This window comes from Corvus hawaiiensis, chromosome 11, assembly GCF_020740725.1.
Source record: "Corvus hawaiiensis isolate bCorHaw1 chromosome 11, bCorHaw1.pri.cur, whole genome shotgun sequence".
In the NCBI taxonomy this organism is placed as follows: Eukaryota; Metazoa; Chordata; class Aves; order Passeriformes; family Corvidae; genus Corvus; species Corvus hawaiiensis.
The window spans coordinates 4521009-4539590 of NC_063223.1; the positions used below are offsets into that span (position 1 = coordinate 4521009).

At 47.6% G+C, this 18582-nt stretch overlaps 1 long non-coding RNA gene across 7 annotated transcripts in view; it reads left to right on the plus strand.

Annotated features, from left to right (window-relative positions):
• Positions 1–13065, plus strand: part of LOC125331760 — a 57801-nt gene extending 44736 nt beyond the window's left edge. For 4 of the 7 annotated variants that reach the window (XR_007206177.1, XR_007206176.1, XR_007206181.1 and 1 more), the window contains 2 exons: positions 1081–1155; positions 3695–7256. This is a non-coding gene — a long non-coding RNA (uncharacterized LOC125331760). Of the gene's footprint in view, positions 1–1080; positions 1156–3694; positions 7257–8699 lie in introns of those variants that run through there. The other 3 variants (XR_007206178.1, XR_007206179.1, XR_007206182.1) reach the window with 3 other exon arrangements.
• The last annotated feature ends 5517 nt before the right edge of the window (positions 13066–18582 follow it).

Sequence of the window (18582 nt, forward strand, 5' to 3'; positions counted from 1 at the left end):
TGAATTTTGGCTGACGCTTATCAGTTTATATGCAGGGAAATTTATAGCACGGAACCGAAATGAAACAGTGCTTTGGACAGGGAAAAATGGATTGCAGGTGCAAACAAGCATGAAATTAAAATCTACTAATGAGTTTCCATTAGCAGCTAAATACATAATCGAATAATTTTTAGCCAACATAGAGCAATGAGAAAATCAATTTATTCCTCCTAAGTACTTCTCTATGGATTGATGCTCTAGCTCAGCTCAGGCTGGTTTTGTTAAGTGAGAGCTGAGCTTGGGATGCAGCTAAAGCAGAGCATGGGTTTGCTTCTCCTGAGTATGAATGGAATGTATTTTCCTTGGAAACCCTAAATATCATAAGGTAAAATACGTATAGTTATATATCTTCATTAAAAATGGAGTATTTCCATCTGAAAGCTAAAGAATAAAATATTCCAGGAAGATAGAGCAGCACTGGCACATAATTGACTCAGAAATACCCATCAGTGAAGTAAGGCGTGTTCTTCACTGCTCTTGAAGCAACAGGATCCTCAATTTCCTTTCTTTTTGCCTTAAACTGCCTCTGCTCTGGATTCCCTTTGCCTGGTGTTTCACACCTGATTCAGTTATGGGAAATATTTTTCTTGAGGCCCTGGCACAGGGTGCCCAGAGCAGCTGGGGCTGCCCCTGGATCCCTGGCAGTGTCCAAGGCCAGGCTGGACATTGGGGCTTGGAGCAGCCTGGGACAGTGGGAGGTGTCCCTGCCATGGCAGGGGTGGCACTGGATGGGCTTTAAGGTCCCTCCCAACCCGAACCAATCTGGGATTTGTGTTCAAATTCAATATAAAACACACCTCAAAATACCTTGTTTTCCTAAGAACTTGTTTCTATCTGTGAACTTGAAACCAAAAAGAGATGTAAATTGTCTGGATGTGGCTGGAATTTCAAAAGCTCGTTTAACTCATTTTGCCTAAGAAAACGCCCATATTTTGGACCCATCTAAAGGCAATTTCCCATTTCCAGCTGGCTTCCTATCAAACCTTAGCGTGCTCTACAGCAGGCAAATGAGAAATTCGGTATTTCCATGTCTTTCTGCAGAGCTGGGAATGCTGGGGGAGCCTGGAGATCCCCACGAGGTCTCCCTGAGTGCACCCACCTGGATGCCCTGGGCAGGTGAATGGTGACAAGTGAGAAACCAGGCACACAAGAAAGTCAAAGATTAGTCAGGAAACACCCTCTCTCCACAGCCTCTTTAGCTGCACCCTGCAGAGCCAGCTGAAGTGGATCTTCCTTCCCATCTCCCTCTAAAACTCTAAATGAGAAACAAATAAAAGTTTATATGCTTCTATAGCCCCTGCCATAACCCCGTGTATCAGGCAGCTTCCTTTATCTCCCACCGGCTGGAAATCTCACATTTTCATTGCCTGAATCACCAGATGCATCCATCAACCCTGACAAATGCCTCCAAACCACTAAATCACACCAGTCCATCTCAATGGGCTACATAATCATTGTCAGGCCGACAATAAATTTGGGAATATCTCTGTTCCACACTCCAATATCTCCAGCTTCTACCAGGGCTGAGAAACTGCAGCAGGAAAATGGGATCCTAAGTTATGTTTAAGAGTTTTTTGGTCTCTCAAAAATTTGATAAACTCATGAATTTCTGTCAGGCTGGTTTATTTTTAGAAAAAAAAAAAAGGTCGTTTTTCTACCCACAGGGATAACTCGTGGAGTAAGAGATTTTTTCCAAGAATAAGGTTATAGCTTAGTAAGGACAAAAATGTAGAAGGGGAGAACTATTTCCTGCTCTCCTGGGGAGAGCCTGGCATTCCAGAGGACGCCGAGCTGCCCAAGGGTGGCACTGGGAGGGGATGGCAATATCCCTACAGCTTCCAGAGGGCAGGAACGCAGCAGAGCATCCCCTGCTGGCTCTGTGTGACAGGACCTGCACCCACAGGGCAGTGCCAGGACAACGCCGAGGCCATCGCAGGTCAAACTTTGGGATTGCTTACAAAAAAGGAAAAGTTGGGCTCTGGACACACGAGCAAAATGCCCTGAGGATGCCATAAATCAGCTGAGCTGGGAGAGCCTCGTCTCCCGTGCACTGAAAGCCAGGCCGTGCAAGGGAACTTGATAACCTTAATTAACGAGCTCCTCGTTGTGTTCCTGCAGAGCTGGGTGAGGGCAGGGAAGTGCTGCTGCCTCAGATAACCTGGGTTTATCCAGGGCCACACACAGATCCTGCTCCCAGCACAATCCAGGAGCACACACAGATCCTGCCCCACTGTGCCATAAACTGGTTTTATGGGCCTGCTGCTGCTCCATGGTCAGAGTTTAAACAGACGTTTAAATCCCAGAATCCCAGAATGGTTTGGGTTGGAAGGGACCTGAAAGTTCATCCCATTCCACCCCCTGCCATGGGCAGGGACACCTTCCACTGTCCCAGGCTGCTCCAAGCCCCAATGTCCAGCCTGGCCTTGGGCACTGCCAGGGATCCAGGGGCAGCCCCAGCTGCTCTGGGCACCCTGTGCCAGGGCCTGCCCACCCTCCCAGGGAAGGATTCCTTCCCAATATCCCATCCAGCCCTGTCCTCTGGCAGTTAAAAGCCCTTACCCCTTGTCCTGTCACTCCATCCTCTGTAAAAAGTCCCTCTCCACTCTTCTTGTTTCATTCTAAAACAGGTTTCATAGAAGATGCAGGAATATAAACATTTCCTCTTCAGTGCTTCTAACCCAAATTCAGAAGCCTCGTGTCTGTGTGTGGGATGCTCTGTGGGAATGTAGGAAGTCTTTGTTTTCAGTTCATCCATGAATCTTGATGTTTTAAAAGTGTATTTATATGCACCTATTTTCCTCCACATTGTGCCCAAAGCAAGGATCCCACTCATTGCTCTGCAGCCTTACAGCATTTCCTTAGCTGAGTGCTATTTATTACATTTTTAATTTTGAGGCAGGTCAAAAAGGAGACTTGCCCGGGATTTTCACTGGGGTTTTGCCACCCAGTTCCCCCCGAAGCTGAGTGTGTGATTTTGCTGTAGGAAAAAAACCCCAAAAAACAAACAAACAAACAAAAGCTGATTTTGCAAGAATGCAAAACCTGTGCTCGTATCAGTGGGAGTTGTGTGTCTGGAGTGATTAAAGACCACAGGCACTGGTATGGAACCAGCCTGGGGTCTGGGGTGGGTGTGCTGAGCTTCCAGAGAAATTCCCTGCAAGAAGGGCTGTCTCAGGTACTCGGGGAAGAAGGATCTCTCAAATTGTCATGCCCGTAGATAACTTCCACTCCTATTTTTCCCCCAACATCACCTGATTTACTCCAGTGATAACTCCAACGTGCCGTATAAACATTTATTTCTTTGACAACCCAGTTTGCTGTTAGAAAAATGCCCAGAGCTGGGAGCTGTTATGGTAAGTGACAGGTAAAAACCCAGCATGTGCAGCCCGACTCTGTGCAGGATCTGCACTTGTAATGCCTGAGCAGTGCAGCACAAGTCACAACCCACAGCCACCTCCTCGCACTGCGGGAGCCACCAGGGACAGGCCAGGCAGGTTCTTTCCAGCTTTTGTCACGCTCAGTGCTAACAGGGCTGGGATTGAACTCTCTGAAATGTTTCTCAGTGCTAAGGACTCGCAGAAATGATCCTTGCAGACTGATTGCCCCCCAGACCAATTTTGCAACCCACTGTTTCACCCAGGTTTTCCTGTCACAGGCATCACAAAGTGACACCTGAGCCCGAGGCTCCTTTGGTGTGAGGAGCAGCCAGGAGCTGGGCAGGAGGGGACTTTCCCAGCTGGGGATTATGAAAGAACATCTTCATTTCCCAGCCAGACTCCGAGGTAAGGGTGTAAACCAGCCAGGCACAGCGCCAGGGTGAGCAGGGCTGTCTGCTGCCATCCTGAACCCCCCAGAAAAGGCCGCTCCAGGTGGAGCAGAGCTTTGCCTCATCTTGTTGTTGAACAGACATTGGGTGCTCAGGGTCTCTGTGCCTGTGGAGCCACAACCTGCAGCTGGAGCTTCATTCACAAACATCCTCAGAGGCTCCTGTGCCATCAAACCCAGGCAGGATGGGTCTGGCAGGCTCTCCCCTCCTCCCTGAGTGCTGGCAGGGACTCAGGAGCAGCAGACATGGATGGGATGGGTGCAGGGCTGCTCCAGACCTGCTGGAACACAGACACCTCTCTGGTGCTTCATCAGTGCTTTCCACAGAAAGAGCATTTTGGAAGGAGCAGAAAAATGCTTTGTGCAATTAAAAATACCCAAAAGGACTCGGGCTGGTAGGATGTAAAGAACTAAATGCCCAAATCAGCTTTCTCTTCCTGGAAGAGATCCACAGCACAGATGCTGTTGGGTGTTTTGTCTTTCCCATGGCTCTATCCTGTCCTTCCTCTGCTGCCTGGACCTCCTGCTCTGCCCTGACACTGCAGTGCCACGCTTGATTTATCCAAATAATGGTCTTTTGAAGAAAAATGCCCCTTTGCTCCGTGCTGAGGGATGGCTGAGTCAGGGAAAGCAGCGCTTGGACGTTTTCCTGGGAGGTTGCTGTGTCCAGTGCTGGTCAGGCCCTGGTCCAGCTCATCCCCTGGGAGCTGCTGACGCTGCAGACCCTCAGGCTGCAGCTTTTCCTGTTAAAAACCCCACAAACAACCTCCCTCCCTGCAGGATGAAATAGGAACTTGCATTTTTCCTGATTTCCATGAAGCAATCCATTAACCCCGGGATGCAAAGTAGCTTTTCCACACGGGCAGCCACCCAACCCAGACGTGATTTCCAAGTGAGATCGTCCTTAATGGGATGGTGCATGGGATTGGCAGGTTTGGGAAGCTGTGGAGAACGAGATTGTTGTCACTTAGATGGGCCCAGAGAACCCCATCTGTATTCTGGGGATGTTTGGGCCAGGGTGGGTGTGCTGTGATCCCTGTCAGGCGCTGCAAGTGCAAACCTTCACTTCTGTTTTCATGAAAATCAAATCTAGATCATAAGGAGGCAGCTCTATTGTTGGCATCTGGTTTGCTCTGTTAAAATACATCTTTCTTTTTTAAATTAATAATTGTAATAGACATTTATTTACGTGGAATGCTCACACTTACTGCTCTGACTTTTCCCAGGGAAATAATTATAATAAAAGGAAAGGAAGTGACCTCAGTACTGGCCAAATGCAGCTACCATTAGTGAGACACAGCTTTGCAACTGGGCAAAACATTCTGCCTTGCAGGAGCTTCAAGAACAGTTTTATTCCTTTGAACTAAATGATTTTTGAATGAAAAGCATTAATCAGCCACTGCTGAAGAACATTCAGCTGTTCTTTCTGCTGGTGCCAAAAGGAATCTGCTCCTTTTACCTCTACAAAGATGCTGGAGCAGAGTTTTTACTGGAATCCTGTTTTGCTCAAAGGCTTGTGCTTAGAAGTTTGTAAGAGGTTGAGGAATTGGGCATGAGGTGCAGGCCACTGCATCCAGCCAGGACAAACTGAGTCTGCTTGGGGGTTTTGTGTTCCAAAAACGAGTCATGAGGCACTTTTTGATATGGTTTAGTGGGCAGAAGGTATTTGGGTGAAGGCTGGACTTGGAGGGCTTTTCCAGCCTGAAGGATTCTGTGACTCTGTGGATGCACTGAACCCCTGAGGCTGCTGCAGCCCAGCTGTGCTGGCTCTGCCTTTCCCCAAACCCCCCACGTGTGACAGCTCCCATGGATTCGGTACCTGGTGTGGTGGTGATGGACAAACCCCAGAGCAGACCCCTGACACTGAGAGCAGATCTCCAGAATTGCCTTCTCTGGGGGGGGGTTGAGCTCTTTGGGTGTTGGGGCTGTGTGAGGACAAATTATAACAGAAATAAATAATGATGTGGGAGGTGTCGAGGTGGTCTGGGAGAAGGAGGCAGGAGTGGGAGTGGATAAAAAAAAATGTAATTTTTTCAAGCCAGCTCAGCAGTCCCCTGTGTGCAGCCTAATTTCAGAGATAATTGGTACATGATTTCCTGAGTGGAATCTTTTGTTATCTGTGCCCTGCAAACCAAACAAAGCCCTGGCTAATTCCGGATAACTGGGGGGGATTCCGTAGTTACCCTGCAGTGAGAGGGGGGACTGGGGAACGATCTTTAAAGATCACATCAGCTAATTCGGAGCTGCTGGCAGTTAAAGCAGCCTGGTCACCAAGGGGCTGTGAGCAGCAGCAGCCTCGGTGAATTCCAAAGGCAGGGAGAAGGGAAATGCTGCTGATCTCGCCTTGGTGCGCCAGGATCAGCCCTGAGCTGAAGGAAAAGCATGAGAGAATTCACTGCTTTGTGTGCAGAACTACTCCTCAACCCTCTGAAGGGCTCAGAGAGCTCCTCCTTGAACAGGGAGTGTGGGGCAGGTTTGGGAATTACCATCCAGATCAGGCTCAACAGGACATTTGGGAATGCTGGGAGCTGCTGGGCACTCGATGGGCAGGAGGTAAAAAACCCCACAATGGAAAAGTACCAACGCTCGGGAGATGCTGCTGCTGTTTTCCCTGTTTTCCAGTGTTCTCCTGGCTTCAGGTGGGATTCTCCACTTCAGTGAAGCCTTTGGGTTGGCTGATGGAGGGAGAAGGATGGAGTCACATTTCTCTGTGCTTCCCAGGAGAAAGACAGGAACAATCCCAAACTCCTCTCCAAAACCAGGTCCTGGGAGCTCAGTAGGCTGAAATAACCTGATGAAGACCCACAATTCACCCAGCAAAACCAGGTAAATGATTTTCAGCTTACTCAAAATGATTATAGTGGATTTAGACAAAATTTGTTGAAGAAGTCTGAGGAAGAAGGAAAGAAAATGATCAGAAAAACCAACAGCTTTGAGATGTTTCTGATTTTTGTTTGAAAATGGTGCTTCCATTTCACAGGTAGCACCAGCAGGTCAGAATTTATTCCCAATTTAACCAGTCCTGTGGTGTTTAAATTCAATAAAAAGGTAAAACTCTCCTAGAAGCTGTTTTTTAAAATCCTGCTCCCTCTTTTTTGAAGCCTGGAAGGTAGATAAAATGCAGTTCTCAGCAGAAGGATGTAATTGGGAGGAACTGTAATGGATGGGCCGTGTTTCTTTTTGAAGTTCCCATTGATCAGCACTGCTCAGAAGATTTTTCTAATCCATAACTCAGGAACATGAAGGAATTGTCACTTAATTCTTTGGGTGTTTGTGTTTCACCTCCTAAGAAAACAGACTCTGGCCTTGATTCGGGTTGTTCTTGCACTGTGGTGTAAAGTGGGGAAGAATCACCCAACTCTAGTGGGGTTTTTTAATTTAAATTTTCCTCACATTAACCAAAACAGTTGTGTGATTTCTTTTTTATGTCTGACTTTGGTGTAAGAAAACTCCATCTAATACCTTCTGCTCCAAGAATGTGCTTTCAACCCGTGGAGCAGTAATTAAGAGATGATTCCCCCCCTCCTCTCCACTGGAGAGGCAGCTTGTGTTGAAAAACCAGCCCTTCACAAGGAGGAAAAACCATCTGTCCTCTCTCTTAGGAAAGAGATCATTTTTTTATGCTCGCATTAGTTGAACCTCCATGTAATAACTTGTTTCCATAAGGAAGGCACCCAGCAGGATGAATTTCCATGCCCCTAATTGACACAGCTCTGATGGCAAAGCTGCCAGAGGAGCTCTGGCCACAGCTGTTGGGAAGATCGGGGAGTTGCAGTCAGATGCTTGACCAGCCCTGGGACCACGGGTACAGAATCCCTCTGGAATTGTGGATGTGCAGAAAAAATGTCCTGGTGGTTAAAGTGCTGCTTGTTCTGACAAAACACCTTCCCTGCATGGCCAGCTCCTGCCAGGTCGGGATCTCTTTGAATTTCATTATCTCAGCTGAAACCAAACGCCCTGGGCAGGAATTTCTAAAGAGAAAACACTGAAGACTTTGAGGATCTCACATAAATCTCTTCTGGATCCATATAAGCTCTGAGTAGGGGGGAAACTGGGTCCCAGAGAGAGCTCCTGGCTTGGAGAAAAGGGGGAACACTCAAACCCTGGGGACAGGTACTCGAGTTCCTCACTCTGTTTTGATAAGAAAAGGAAAAATTATGCTCCTGCTTGAGGAAATGATGGTGATCCAGAATTCAGAATAACAGTAATTAATAAATAATGAGAGGAATTGTGAAGAAAATGAGTTTTTCAAGGACTCTGAAGAACGTATTTGGAGCTGAGGTCTGGAACCTGCAGGCAGAGAACTACAACCTTCATCCAACTGCACATTGATCAGAGGTTGGTAATTAGCTGCTTCTAAAATGTCTTTTGCAGCTGATCTGATATTAATGAAGTGGTTTGGAGCAATACTTTCCACTGGTTTGAAGAAAACGGAGGAAAAAGGTGATTTGTTCTATCAGACTGTCTTCAAGCAGCAGTTTTTTAAGGCTGATGTATTTGTAGTGTGGGTTTGTCCTGCTGCTTATCCCTGCTTTTTCATTTCTTTATCAAGGACTGACTAATAATTCTTCATAATGGCCTTTTGGGTGTTTTTGGCATCTATTTTTGCCCCGAAATCTCCTCATCCTTCTCCCTTTAGGAATCCTCTCAAATCCCTCTCCATGCTCAGACACTTGAGGACAAGCTGTGGCCATTGTGTAAGTGCAGAGCACAATCCAAATGGAAATGAAAACAATTAAAAATACATGACAAGCAGGTATTTAGAGCCTGGATTTCTTAATGGTTCATTTCCACTTTTTGACTAAATTAAGTGTTGCTTTCATCTATTTTTAAAGGAATGTCTATTCTAGGTCGGGAGCTGCCCTGTTCCATCTGTTCCTTCGATGGTTTCGCTTCATCCCAAGTACAGCCCCACTGGCTGTGGCAAAACCACGAGTTTTTATGGCACCACAGATGAGGATTCACACAAACCAGGGCTCTGTTACCTCCAGGACCCTTTGGAAAGTCCAGTCCTCTGCAGTTAATGACTATTCCCATTACTGCCATGGTCCTGGCACTTACGGGATGGATTTTGGGACCTGCTGGAAGGTGTGGAGGCTGCGAGTGCTGCCTGTATCAAACCCATTCCTGGTAATCCAAGACCCAGCCTGTGCTGTGCTGAAATTCCTGTATCTATGGCTGGAATTCCACTTCCATTCCCATATCTGTGGCTGGAATTCTGCTTCCATTCCCATATGAATGGCTGAGCAGGATGATAGGAACTGGTCACAGGGCTCTTGGCAGTCGCTCTGCTCCCATCTTGGGAATCTCATTCTCATTGTCTGACAATCAGGGACTGGGAGAACAAAAACTTGAGGTTTTTTGCCTGTTAATGACAGGCAAAATGAGAGGACTAATGACTGTAAAATGCAGCATGTGAAGAAGATATTTGCATGTCCCTCACTCTTTTGGGTGGCTCAAGTGGATGTGGATCACGGATCTGTCTCCTTTGATATAACAGGTATTGGGACTGGAATTCTGAAGATGTCATGGATTCAACCCCTTACAGGCAGGATGGGTGCAGGTATGGATGCCCTGCTGCCCTTGGGCATTCCTGGCTCCACAGCCTCTCCAGAGGCAGAACCTCTGCTGCAATTCCCAGGCTGGGAGACAAATATCCCTTGGCAGCTTCCCACGAGTCCGTATTGATCAGGGCAGCGCTGCCCTTTTGTTTCGTGCTGAACAACCCAGAGTTTGGAATTGAGACCTGTCAGGAGCTGAGGGCCTTAACAGAGCAGGCTGGCAGGAAGAGGGCTATAAATTTCCCAGGAATTCACGCCATGGTTAACACTGGGGAGGAACAGGCTGCACACAGACGGCCCTGCCATGCAAATCCCGATCGATGTGCTGACAAATACCCTGCTGCATCCTGCTGCCTCACTCAATATTTCTTCAAATAGACGGAATTTAGGAGGTAGGGCAAGGCATAACTTTCCACCTGAAGTGATGCATGGGTGGGAGGTATTGTGGAACTAATCAGGAGTGGATGGATGAGCTTTGTATCTGCCTCACTGTTTATTTCACATATCTGCTGCTAAACTATATTCAAAAGGCTCTTAATTGAAAAGGGACCTGCTTGACATGTGAAGCACCATTTGTCCAGTGTGTATTCTGAAAAGGCAGTATGATATCCTGGGGATAAATCCAGGAATTGACAGGAATCTAGGTCAATACATTTATGCAGGAAAACAGGAACCCCCTTCAAGCAAGTTCCCCTCAAGCCCCACAACTCCATCAGGCGTTGCCCAGCATCTCCACCCTTCCACAGGGCTTTTCTGGAGCACCCAACTTTTCATGCCCTTCAGTGCCAACCAAACTCTGCCTGAAGATCCCCCTCAGCTCCTCAGGTGTCTCCAGCTCTCTGTCCTTTGCCACTGTTGCCCAGCCCAGCCCCAACCACCCCCTGCTCCTCTGTGCTGAAGCAGAAGACAGTGTCTGCAGAGGTGCAGAGGCTGCCAAAGGTGATGGCCGAAGTGTTTTCATCTTTGCTGCTTGCTGTTGGACAGTGAGAAAAATCAGGGAAAAGGAGATACTTGATGTGCAAAAGGAACCTATAAAGTAGGTTTTCCAGAGCAGCTGTGGCTGCCCCATCCCTGGATGGTCCAAGCCCAGGCTGGGTGAGACTTGGAGCAACCTGGGATGGTGGAAGGTGTCAGGGGTGGGACTGGATGAGCTTTATGTGGAGGGGACTTCCCCACTTTTGGTCACTCCAGGAGGGAGCTGGCTCTGCTGGAGGGGGATTCTCACTGAGCTCCCACTGCTGTGTGAACTGGGAATTTGGGGGAGGTTTGGGGGGGTGACAAACATGCACTGCAAGGAGAAACTTGGACTGACACTTGACAACTCCTCTGTTTTGTAAATTCCAGAGGAATTTGAATTGCATGGCGGTTTTTCACTTGCAAATGTTGCAGACTTGTTATTTTTCCCTTATATTTTAAGCTTATAGCATTGCATAATTTTTATAACTCTGTCCTTGTGGAGGAACAAGCAGAGAGCAATATCTCTGGAATAATTCCCTTGCAACAGCAATCTGCTTTTGCCTGCAGACAAAATAATCCAAACCACGTTAATAGTTTTAATTTGCAGTGGTGTAAGAGCTGGTGCTTCTGGAAAGGTGATCTTTAAATCTGTGGTAAATTCTGATTCCTCCAGAAGAGCTGTGTGGGAGCTCCAGGTTTGTTAGCGGAGCAAAATATTGGAGCTACAAGATTGTTTGGAAATACCTTATGGAAGAGTAACTGGAGTAACCAAAGCAGATGTTAAACTGGAAGGACTGCAGTGGGGTTTGGTCCTGGGCAGGTTGATGCTAAGGGAGGGCAGGAGAAGCCAAATGCTTGAGGAGGGCTGGAAGGGAATATCAGACAATGGCAGGAGATGTTTAGATAAACAATAAACAACTGCTGAAGGCAGGCATTAAGAGATGAGTGGGAGAGAGATGTAAAAAGAAATGGAAGCGGGGAAGAAAAAGGTTGTAATGGAACGCTGAGAGGATGTGGTCAGCCTGTGCCAGTGGGATTCCTTTTGGTGCCATCAGGGATCGGTGGCTCATGGGACTGTCCCCAGCTCCTGGGGCAGGTGACACACCCAAGGCCAGCAAGAGGCTGCTCCAAACTGGTGGTGGAAAACACAAGTAAAATTGAAACTCATAAATGTTATGGTGGAGAGGAGGAGAGAAGAAAATGTTTTTTTTTTTCTTAATGCCAGCTGGCGCCTTGTCTTACGTGGAAGAGGAGGAGGAGGAGGTGGTGAAAGAGGAAGGAGGGAGGAGGTTGATTCTCCCATGGGAGAGGAGGAGGATGGGAAGTTGCTGAGGAAACCATTGGATTTCCTGGCATGATGTGATGGGGGAATTGGACCATCTCTCGATAGCAACAAAAATGCCTTTGCACAAAATTCCCATGTTTTCCTGGTTCAGAATAAGTCAGGGGAGCTGAGGGAGTTCTGTGGCCTCAGAAAGGAACTGGGATAACAGAGCTGTGGCCTCTAAGGTCCTTGGAGGCAAGACAAGGTGAGCAGAGCATCCCCGCTCTGCATCCGCCCCGCTGAGATGTGGCAGTGACACAGGAGGGACAGCACGGGAGAACTCCCTGGGATTGTTTCCCTTCTCTTGTCATTGCCCTCCCCTGCAGCAAATGCCCTCAGGGTACTGAAAATAAACAGCTTCTCTTTTCCTATCATTTCCCAACAACGCTTCAATTTCTGGGAGCCTCTGCCCATCCAGGAGCACGAGGCCCCAGAGATGCCCCCACACCATCTGCTGGTGCCTGGCTTTGGCATTCCAGGCTCTTGGCAATCCCCTCCAAAGCATTTCGGTGGGAAAAGCCCCATTTCCCCTCCTTTCCCAGACTGGAGCTCTCCCATTAATGGCCCCATTCCTGTCTCTGCCGTGTGCAGTATAAATCCCACTTTAGCTTTGTGAGATCTTCACTGGGCTCTGTGGGCCATTGTGCAGTCATTCCACTGCTGCTGGGAGCATTTGGAGCCCTTCCTATTATTTGTCTTTATTCTAGGGAATAAATGCACAGCATTTGCTGCAGATGTGCCTCTTCTACTGAAAAAGTTCCCCTCAGCATCAGGAATTAGTTCAGGCACAACAGGCAGAGGTGGAAACACACTCTGAAAATGCCACACTGGCTTTTCCCAAACAGCAGTGGTGACATTTTGGATTGACACGATCCAAACCACTGCGGGAGTGCTTTGGGGAGCAGAGCAAGGGGCGGGGGTGCCCCTGCTCCTCAGCTTCCCAGCACCTGTTTTTCTGGATCTCCTTTGTCCAGGGGATTCCCCCCAGTTGCCACTCTGGCTCCTCTCTGGTGTTTTATTTAGAAAATTAAGTTGCTGTACAGTGTTCAGTGATCGTATTTAACGTGCCCTTGGATAACATTTAAATGTGGCACAGCAAAGCAAGCTAGGAGGAACCTCTCACACTGAGGCGAGAGCAAACTCATTTACAAAAGTACTTCAGTAGGAATTAAAATAAAATATCTGTTTTCCGCAGTCTCATTCTGATCCTCGTTGTCATTAACTTACTCCAAACCCCACTTGGTATTTCAAACTGGAGTAAATCATTGTGTCTTCCAATTAACTTCCATCCTCCAGACAACATAATGGGACTAATTTCATTCAACTCCGTTGTTTAATAAACATCTAAACAATTCTCTATCTCTGAGCCACACAGAAATGTGCACTTCTGGTATACTGAGCACGAGGTAATGGGAAAAAGGAAAATTACTGGAGAGAATTCATCTTGGGTTTGGTTTCTCAGCTCACCCGGGGAGCGATGGGCAAGGCCAGGGAATGAGCTGCTCTCCCAGCAATATTTCCAAGGAGAAAGTATTGCACTCCTGTTCCAAACCCTGGGATTTTTGGCTGCCTAAGCAAAGGCACTGCGGGGGGCAGCTGGAGGCTCAGCAACCCAGAGGGGGCAGGGGTGTAGCAGTGACAATGAAATATGATTATTTCTATCACAGAGACAAGGTAGGAGCTGGGATGCTGGGACAGGGGTTGGAGACGGGCTGGAGGACTCGGTGTTCTGGGATCAGCCGTGGGCATGTGCAGAGCACCCAGCTAAATTTAAGGAGTAAGAGCCACCAAAGTGATGTGAGCTGAGCAATGCTGCAGTAAGAGAACTGTGCTGGTAAATTATTCAGTGCTTAAAAACAGAGAGAGCGTGGCTGAAGGGGCAGAGATGTGCTGCTGGTGTCCCAGCAGAGGCTGCAGCACAGGCAGCAGGACAAGGACAATGACCCCCGCTGAGGGTTCTGCTGAAGTGGGCAGGTTTGTACCGCTGGCCCTGGTTACAAGGTGGGCAACACCGTGTAACAAGTGAATTATCCTGCTGCTGTCACTGCAGAGGGCTCTGTGTGCCCACAGGGTCCTGCATGGCTGCTGTGGGACAGGGCTGAGTGCTGGTGGATGACCGGGAAAGGGAATACTAACATTGAGGAGAAGTCATTCTGCCTGATTTTTCCTTTTGAATATTCTCTCCAGCAGAGTGTTAGCAGATGCGTAATCAGGGAGGAGAAAGACTGTGGTGTCACTTATCACAGACTGGTTTGGGTGGGAAGGGACCTTAAAGCTCATCCAGACACCTTCCACTGTCCCAGGCTGCTCCAAGCCCCATCCAGCCTGGCCTTGGACACTGCCAGGGATCCAGGGGCAGCCACAGCTGCTCTGGGAAACCTGTTCCAACCCTGTTATCAAACTGATGGCACTTGAGCCTGGAATTTCAGCTTCTATGGCCTTTTCCAGCAGAGCCTTTGAAATGAAATGGGCTAAATCTATTCAAATAACAAGTGTCTTTGAGGAACACAATCTCCTCAGAGTATTCCTAGAGGAGGAAAGAAAAAAGAATGGATTCCTTGAACTCTTTGCTAATTACGGACCTGGAGCTGGGCTGTGGTGTGTGCACTCCAGCCTCTGAGACAGAGGGTTCTGGTTGGCATCACCCATGATCAGGAGCATCAGGCTGAGCACTGTGGAAATCCTTCTGTTCCATTTTATGCCTGACAGCAAAAAATGAGCATTTATTCCTGAAGTAAGGAACTCCAGCACTGCCTGAGCTGAGGTAAGGCATCTACAGAGGCCGGGCTGCAGTGGAATGCAAACAGGGCCATACTGGCAAAAATGAGGAGTTAATTTAGTGGGGCATGCTCTGATGTTTTTCCCAGATGTGTTTGCAGGGCCATTAAAAGCTGTGTTTAATCTCAGCTCCATTTGCAATCTGATGCACATTATGCTGCTTCCACACAGAGCAGGAGCTGTTAATGGCACTGGATGGCTCTGCCCCTCTAGGACAGGCTGGATGAGGTCTCCGTGTCCAGGGCTGCTCTTCCAGGGCACTCTGGAGACAGCTCTGACCCCAAGCCCAGCTGGGCTGAGGGCTGCTCCATGTCTGTGTGTACCACACTTGCATGCCAGCATTTGTGACTGAATAAAAACTTCCCTGAATTAGTAATGACGTTTTTATTTTTAAGGGAGTCAAGCTCAGGCAGCATTTTAAAAAATGAATCATGATTTTAGGTGATTTCTTTCTGCTTGGATGCTCAGAGCTGCCTGAATATTGTCTGTTAGAGCTGCTGCAAACTTCTGTCTCTAATGGAGGTGCTCACACTCACTAAACTGTTTGGCAAACACTGGCTGTCGTGTCTCATCCTCCTGATTAAATTCCATATTTGCATTTCCTTGGATATACAAAGAAAAAGCAAATCAGCAATGAACAGCACAGTTAGAGCAGGAATCAGCAAACAGGGATAGAGGAATAACTGCTGGTCTGGAGACGACACGCTGCAGAGCCAGCCACGCATGCAGGCCCTGTGCAGCAGAGCATTCCCATCCCACCGAGCATCCTGCATCCCACACAGCATCCCGAGCCACCTGGGGATCCCAGTGCCACTCGGGTGCTGCCACAGGAGCAGTGTGGCCCTGCCCATTCCCTGCCAGGTGTCCCTGGGGATGCACTGATGCACACAAGCACTCCAGCTCAGCACGGCTCAAGTGGAAGGTGCTATGGGGGGTTTCTTTTTTGTCCTTTTCCTCCATTTCATCAGAAGGATGTGAGGGAAAGTTTGATATTTTAGCACTTGGCCTACTATTAGCTAGGGAAATCTAGCAGATGTACTTCATCATCTCAAAAATATGAGCAATCTCCAGCGCTCTGGTATTAATGTGGGGAGATGGACTCAAAGCGTTTTGCTTCAATGGCTCTTAAGAAATTCACAGTTCATTTGCAGTCATTAAAATAATTAGTGCTGTGCTCTGCCTCCTCTAAGGACAGAGCTGGAGGGCCAGCTGCTCTGGGTGTGAGCGAGGGTGTGAGCTCCCAGCACAGTTGCCTCCTCAGCCTGTGATGGGGATGATGCTGATCCCGCCGGAGGCCTGGCGGGACCCAGGGGAAAGCCCAGCTTAAAGTAGGACCCGGGGGCTTCATAGGCTTTGAGGGGTCCCAGCCCTGCAAGGAGCACATGAAAAACTGCCCCACTTGTTTTAATGAGGCTGCTGCTGTAATCGAGAGAGTTCCATAAATAAGTGATTACAGGACTGAGCCAAAACCAATCACTAAGGATTAGATGTGGCTCATGGGGTCAAGAGAAGTCCTTGGTTTTACTGGAGGCAAGGAAAAAAGTCCGTTCTTTGCTGGATCGCATTATGTATCACCTCCACTCCATAAAGAGGTCTTGGAAAATGGGAGTTCACCCAGGGATGCAGTTCAGGTGATGGAAAGGATGTCAGGCACAGGGAGCTCTAGAACTGGACTTCTCTTTCAGTATTGTTTCTGCAACCAGTTCTTATCTAAAAGTCTCTAGTCTTTTTGGAAAAAGCAAAGATATTCTTGCAGTTCTGGTGTTTGGTAGCGAGATCTTGAAGGTATTTCTGTAAATAGGCTTGAAATGGATAGAATTTGGCTCAGGGGAATTGCTGAGGGCGAGAAAAGCTTTTCTCTGCATTGGCACTTTGGGGAGGTGAGGTTTGTAGGGCTGGAGGGCTGGACAGTTTGGGATGGGTAGAAATGGGATATTAGAGCCAGATCAGTGGAACCACAGTGCAAAAGGCATTCAGGAGCATCCATGGGGGCTGGAAAACTGTCAGCCGTTTGTTTGGAACTCAAACCAATGTGAACCAAAGTGAAAACCTCTCTGTTTGCTCCATGACAATGCAGGATCTGAGGGGCCAAGATGTAGCCAGGACAAGGGGAATGGCTTTAATCTAAAGAGGGTAGATTTCTATTGGCTATATGGAGGAAATCCTTCCCTGTGAGGGTGCCAGGCCCTGGCACAGGGTGCCCAGAGCAGCTGGGGCTGCCCCTGGATCCCTGGCAGTGTCCAAGGCCAGGCTGGACATTGGGTCTTGGAGCAGCCTGGGACAGTGGAAGGTGTCCCTGCCCATGGCAGGGGGTGGAAGTAGAGGATGCACTCACTTTGAGGGATTGGAAAAGTTCAGGTGTTTGGGTAAGTTTCCATTCCCTATTCCCTTATTTAACTTGGGTAAGTATCACCCATTGGAGTTTCAGGAAGGCAGGCTGTGAGTGTGCTAAGAAAATAGGAAGCAATAAAAAAGGCTGTTGAGACACTTATCCAACGCTGGGGGAATTTTCAGAACAGCTGTAGTTGAGTAATTATGAGCAGAACCCTTGTTTCCACTGAATAAATGTATATTAGATTATTCCCTAATGATAAAGATTATTTAAAAGACAAAAGCTATAGAATAATAGACATTAGCAGATGTATCTATTTCCAAAATCCCTGAAACCAGACTTAAATCCTGGGAGTTATTCCTCACCTTTAGCAGAGCTCTCATCAGCTGCAGTGTAAGCCCCAGAGCTGACACTCCAGATAAGTACATGATATAGTTCAGCCCTAAAACTCTTAACAGAAAATACATCAGGACTTACTGTAAAATTTCATGGAGGATTAGAGAAAATATTAAGTCAATAGTTCTTTAGTTATTAGGGGCTTTTAAGGTAATCAATACTTTCCAGCCATGTTAGTGCCCACGATGATAAAAGATGACATTAATATCCAACTCTTCTTTTTGGTATATTTATGTATATCCTTCCTTTAGTCACTCCTGCTGGAATCAATAGCTATACAAAGAATATGGTTATTTTTAAATGGCATCAATATTGATTTACCTGTAACTGCCAGTTTCAAGTGGAGCTGGATTTCAGGAAAAAACCCTTATTTTTTCATACAAAGGGATTACCAATCACCCTAAATCTTTGGAGTACCCCTGTCTTTGCTTGTAGTGATTTTCACATTTAGCAGTGTGCTAATGCAGCAAAAACTATTTTAGGATTAATAAATCCTAAAAATAGGATTAATAGGATTAATTCTAACATTTCTTTGGAGTTACATGACATTCTATGTCCTCAAAGCATTGTGCAGATGTTAATTGAATTTAATTGATATCATTCATTCCCCAAAGTTATATGCATGCAGTTATTAATGGTTTAATTATTTTGTCAATGGAATAGATTCTTTGCCTTTGATTCTGCTCCAGGAGATCCAGACAGTCCTTAGGCTGAATCCTTTTTATTCAGGTGGCTCAGGAATGCAGTTGGTCCAAGGATAAGATTCTGCCCAGGGCATCCTCAGCAGGGATTTTCCCCCTGGTCAGCCTCAGCCTGAGGTCTGAAAGGGATTATTCCTTCCCAAGCACCAGGCTTTGCATGTGGAATGTTTGATAAGTCCATGGTCAGGCCGTTCCTCCAGCCTGGGCAGGGATCTCATGGAGCCATGGAATGGTTTGGGTTGGAAAGGAGCTTAGAGATCATCTCATTCCAACTCCCTGGGACTTGAACACCTTCCACTATCCCAGGGTGCTCCACGCCCCAATGTCCAGCCTGGCCTTGGGCACTGCCAGGGATCCAGAGGCAGCCCCAGCTGCTCTGGGCACCCTGTGCCAGGGCCTGCCCACCCTCACAGGGGAGGATTAAAATTAAATGAGCATTAGAATTAAAGAAATAAAATGATCTCTGAACTGCAAGCACACTGTCCAGTCCTCCCAGTGTGATGCCCTCTGCACACCTGACCCCAGTGCCTCCTCCAGGCTGCTGCTGGGGACGTGGCAGGGACAGGGCTGCACTTGGAGAGGAAAGATTTTCCCTGCAGCTCCGGAGAGCACGGCCCCGGGAAAGCTCTGTGATGATCAGAATTAATGTCTGCATTGAATGGCAGCTGC